This window comes from Agrilus planipennis, unplaced genomic scaffold (genome assembly GCF_000699045.2).
Source record: "Agrilus planipennis isolate EAB-ADULT unplaced genomic scaffold, Apla_2.0 scaffold119, whole genome shotgun sequence".
Lineage (NCBI taxonomy): Eukaryota > Metazoa > Arthropoda > Insecta > Coleoptera > Buprestidae > Agrilus > Agrilus planipennis.
Window position 1 is genome coordinate 304100 of NW_020438931.1, and position 6155 is coordinate 310254.

The following is a 6155-nucleotide window of genomic DNA, read 5'->3' on the forward strand; positions in this document are numbered from 1 at the left end:
CTAATATGTCTCTGACTACCTTCTCATGCCTGAGAAGGTGTCCTACCAACCTATCTCGCCTATTTTTTATTGACTTCCATAGAGTCCTCTGTTCTCCTATTCTTTCCAATACCTCTTCATTTCTAACTTTCTACCCACGATATCCTCATCATCCGCCTATAACACCACATTTCGAACGCTTCTAACCTTTTCTTTTCCGTCGCGCCCACCGTCCATGTTTCGCACCTGTACATCGCTGTGCTCCAAACATACACCTTTAACCTTTTTCGAATTTCTAAATTAACCGTTCGCGAGCATTATAGACAAGTAGGGAAAAAGCGAATATGAAGATAGGAGACGAAAAATTAGAAGAAGTTGATGATTTTAGGTATCTAGGAAGTCAGATTAGTCAGGACGAAAGGACAATGTATTGTTAAGTAAGAAAAACATATAAAACAGAGAACGTAAAGATTGATGCTAAATGGCATTTTCATATCTAAGTGAGCCAACATGAGGAAAATGGGTAATTTATTTAAGTTTGCGCTTTAATTATTTTTCGCGCAGCCTTCCTCATTCGCCGAAAGCTCGTTATCTATTAGCTGGCATTATTAAAATAATTAAAGATAATGCACGCCCGCTGCGTTGAACAATAGCTGCAGATAAATTCCTTCCCCGTTCTTTTGCCTCTTTGGAGAGAAACCTTCGCACTACCTCTGTTTCACAACTAAACCAACTTTCTTAATAGCAGCAAGTTTGTAATTTACGGCTTCTTTAGAAATAATAAAATCACATTGCAAAACAGAACGAATCAAATAAAACACAAGCAAAACGGGGAATATAACAAAAACCTTTCAAATTTTGCATATCTACAGCTACTGTTACAAAATTCACCAGCAGTTATCAGTTTTTGATATACCATACATTATACTACACGGATATGTATCTAAATAAAATACCTGGGATTCACGACTTTTTGACATCGAATAGGTGAATATTCAATTTTTAAAACGAATGTAAAATTAAACAGAAATGTCTGTCAAGAAACAGAAGATTTTCATGAAAATTTTATTAGTTCGTTACACATGTTGGCTTCGTCAGATCAGAATGCGTACCACTAAAGATCCAATAAAACATGATACAGGTAACATTTTTCGTACCTTATTAAATTTTTTGACAAAGTTTATTCTCATTTTGTATATCTTAAAGACAAAAAAGAAGCTTTGCACCGTATGGTATATTAATAGAATAATGAATTTCCAAATAAAAGTATCTTTTACTGATAATTCAGTTAAGTTAGGATCATAAAGTTACGCTGGCAAAAGACAACACTGACGAAGTGAGTATTGAGTGAGATATGTCTAATTTTTTGTATTAGGTAGTTATTTATTTCTAAGTTTTCCAAAAACGTTAATTTATTAAACCATTTATGTTCCGAATTTAAAATGTCCAAATTGCTATAAAAAAGGTGCAATATGTGATTAGAATAAAGAAAATCTGATTTATGTAATTATAAATTGAGCATTTCAATTCATTCTCATTAAAATGAAACGTTTGCAAAATGTCGATAATGATCAAATAAAGAACTGTTCTGTTTTTGTAGATTCCTAGTAATTAGTTTTTTTTGAAGCTCATAACGGTTTGTAATTTTCTGACGAGGTTAAAAACCAAAAGACCTAATATTGTAACCCGCAATACTTTGAATCATTCGCGAAAATACAATTCTGAACAATGAGCACAGGAAGTTTTTTAGATGCTCCACAGAGGAATCAAAGAAAGTAAAATATGTATGAATTAAAAATACAAAAAAATACTCCCATGTGCTCGCAGCTGAAAATAAACTTAACAAAATCTTACCTTACTTAAGCATAAGAAAATATGTATTATGTGTACGGTATGGATGTATAGTGTATAAGTAATTCAATATAATATGTTTCCTTATTTTGTTATGTTTTGTCAAAGCATCTACATATTTCTTGGTTAATATACGAGATACTTTATCATCATTCACAAAAATGGCTAACGTATGTGTTATCCCGAATACTTACAAGACACTGCTTTTCGTTGGCCTAATTTAAAAAAAGAAAATTATTAAGCAGCCTTAGTACTATACCATTACTACCTGATATGTACTAGGTACACATTTTTTCTTATCAAAAAAGGTATATTGTTAATTTATGACTTCTTTTCTACAATACCAGTAGGTAACAGTTGGTGGTCATTAAGTTAGATAGGCACAGCTAAATACTGATACGAGATTATCCTTTTTTTGTAGGATTGGTGGTAAAATACTACACAAAAAATTTAAAAAAAGGGACTGATCGTCCTTTGGCAGCAAAACTGTACATACAATCAACCTTTGAGAAATGTTAAAATTAAAATAATTAAATAAGTAATTAATTTGTAAGAAAATAAAGAATGGAGACTATGGTATTAAAGAAAGATGAACAATTTACCACACCAAAATCCACACATTTTGCCCATCTCTTATGTGAACATCATCAACATTCATTGTAATTGCTTCCCCGAAAAGGCAAATACATTATTTAGACCCGGTTGCCACACAATCAGAACGACATGAGGATTTAAATGTGATATGGAAGCCTGTTCCTAAATTATCCCTTTCCGCAAAGTGCTAGGAACGTACTCAATAATTTATGAAGCGAAAAAGTGTAGGTAGAATAAAATACCAACTTATTTCGACAAGTTGAAAGGTAAGTAAAATGTGTAAAAAATGTTTGTCCACCTCTAAAACTTCGACTTCGGAAAGCTCAAGCGGAGCCAATAGTGCACCATTGGGAAAATAACTCGCCACAAACCAAGGTGGTTATGACAGGATTGCGACAACGACGGCGAGCACATAACTTCCCTTCATCCATCCGGCGGTACTTTTCCCCCTTCGTCCCATTTTGGAAGCTGTGTCTCATAAATTTGTTTTCGCACGCAAAACATTCCGAGTCCCGTGCCCATACCATGCCGCCGGCTGGCATAAACGGAACTGTCACAAACATTTTAAATGCGGCCACACGAAACCCAAAATGACGTACACATACATTCCTCGAAGCCAACTATGCAAATTGGTATGTGCTTTTAAAGATTAGTTTTTCGCTTGGCTTCATAAGCTTTTAATTTTATTCTTTGATATCTCAAAATCTACATACATTCAAAAGCGAGATTGCTCCAGGGAATTCACCCACCGCAATTTTGCGATTGTGCGCTGACAGTTTAGTATACGTAATAAAAAAAAACGCCCGAAAATAATAATTAATCTACGGCTTGCGACCTCTTCAAATAAAATCAAACAAGTTGATCATTAACTGAATCAGAATAGTTGAAACAGAACGTCGTAGATACAAAGAACCAATTGGATCTGTAAGCTTGCAGAATGATAAGCACTCTTGTATCCACCCTACTTATTTATCCTACATTTGCTTACCACCACAAAGAAGGTAAAAATTTGAAAACTTTTTTAAATCGACCTTTATTTAAAGAGGAATGTCATCATCAGCATCATGCACACCTTCACTCCTCCCCAGCCTGAGCCAGCCTTAATAGCATTTCCCGAAAACTGTAAAATTCTATACCTGCAAACAGTAATCTAATCTAGCTCTTCATCTTCAAGTTTTATATTAACTCTAACCCTATTTTATTTTATTATTTTTGTTTGTTTTCATTCCACGCAATTTTTCCAATAGCTCTTCCATTCTATCTAACACTGTCGTTGAGTCTTCCTCGTACTCCTGTATTATCCGCAAATGAAAGCACTTTAACTTTCTCCTGTTTCTATCTAAGCAAACTGAATGTAAGTGAAAAACTATCAAAGACAATTGTTCTTCAGTGTAGATAGAACCAGAATACTTTTTACACATATAATAACAGTACCTACTTCATCATCATAAGGTCACCAGTCCTAAGACTGGTTGGACACGCACCTCCACTTCTTTCTATCCCGAGTTAATCTTCGCATTTCCTTAAAACTAGAACATCACACTGTTTGCGAACAGTATTCTAATCTAGGTCTACCTTTAATCCTCTTAACTACTTTTCTGCATCTAATATGTACCTACTTCTCCTATAAAAAAATCTAACTGCGTGACTACTAATAGTAAAACTTAAGGGACAAAAAAAATCGTATTTTTCGAACCTCAGAAGCTACGACTGGTTCAAAACCATTCTATCGAAAGTGTAATAAATTATTAAGTGAAGCAACATGAATAAGGACACCCTAAATCCAATTAGCTGGCATTTCCATCCAAACACTTGGACAAGCAATTTATTTTTTCTATTGTAATTACTTTTTTTTAAGCTTTGTCCTATTTACTTAAATACTCTTATGTATGTACATTGTGCATACCTATATAAATATAACTAAACTTCGTCGAAAAAGGAACACAGTTAACTAAATTAAACAAATTACAAACATTAAAACTTTTTGCAAGGTGCGAGTGTGCATTCAGTAATGGAAAATTCTTTCCTCATTTGATAGAGTTTTAGCTGCAGCTTCGTTTTTCAACTAAATAAACAGAGAGTTTTCCGCTTAATGGACCGCCAGGAACGGACTTTAATTTATTTCTCTGGCTTGCGTAGAGTTTAATTAAATGAGAATGAGATCCGTTTCGTGTAGAAGTATGTGCTGGTAAGGTTTGTCTACTGTGTATCAAACTGTACTTACAATAGCTGTAAGTGGTGATAAATTAAAGAGTCTCGAATAAATAAGTAACTTCTTCAGATAGGGAAGATATTAGGCTCAAGGTGAGAAAATATAAATCACTTTGACTTATTATCAGACCAATTTTAGAGATCATTTAGCATGGACAACTGGGACACAAATAGCTATTTCTCCTTTTCTTTTAGAAAATCGAAGTAGACTATTTGTTTTTCTATAAATTTTAAATTAATTAACGTATATAATATCAAGTCAATACAGGGTGAAACATTTATTAATTATAAAACCATATCGACGTTTCGCTTCACGTATGAGGCCCCCCATCAAAATAGCTTTCCTAAACTAACTTAATTAAATTTTTATGATAACGCGGAAATTACAATTTTCAATTGTAAATAACTGAATTTGCTGTAGAAATAGTAGAATTTATTAGGTATCTCGTAATAATCTCAATTTTGATTTGTGTTTTTAAAAATTACTTCAAATTTCTTACTTATTACAATTAAATTTGTAATATCAACTAAAATACCTAGTGAATTTATTTCTGCTGGGATTTTATTTTCACAAATTCGGGTCCAAATTGTAATTTTTATTATTTTCGCTTACGATGCAACGGGCTAGTGGGATAAATTGTAAATATCGCTTTAATATTTAGGTAAATTTTCCTTGTTCATTTTCTCCTTGTATATGTTCACAGCTAGACCAAATTATTGGACTACTGTCTTTGTTTGTTTTGTTCCAGAACTGCGTGACCCTTTCATTCGCCGTTTACTCCATATACCACCCAACGAATTGCCGTGTCCCCAGAAGATAAAGAACCCCACCGAGATTCCCAGGTATCCCGATAAGACTCCAGCATATGCGGAAATTAACTCAATTGGTCGCTGTTCCACAACATCCCTCCTCCCTCTGTTCATTTATGCCATTGCAACAACAGTTGATCGAATTATCACGTAAATTGATAGGACTGAAGTACAGAGCAAGGGAGAAAGAGGTTAAAGAGAGAAAGAGGTTTGTTTATTTATTTTAATATATTGTAAATAGTTAAAACATTACTTTAAAGTGCACGTTTGTATGTACGTTGATAATGACGATGACTGTTTTTTATTGGTGCGCACGAACGGTTTTTAAATGTGTCCGGATAATTTACTGTGCTTAGATTTAATGGTCGGTGTAAATTACTTTTATCTGATTACGTAAGGAAAATGTGAGCAGTTGGGGAGAAACCACTTTAAACTACGCTGAACAAACTTTTATTACACAAATAAATCGATGTGTTGCAGAATACAATTTAAAATTCAAATTCACGTTTCAAAAAAAAAAAATGTAAGCTTTGGCTGGTAAATTTTGCGTCAATTACAGAACGAATGAAATCGTTTCATCACCTTCAGATGTGTGAAAGAAAGGCTTTTTATAAAGCAAATTTTTTTAACAAATTATTGAAATTTCTGTTTTTTCGTTTTTAACGCCTCATTGCGTGGTTTCTCTCCAGTCCTTTCCAACCCTTTACACG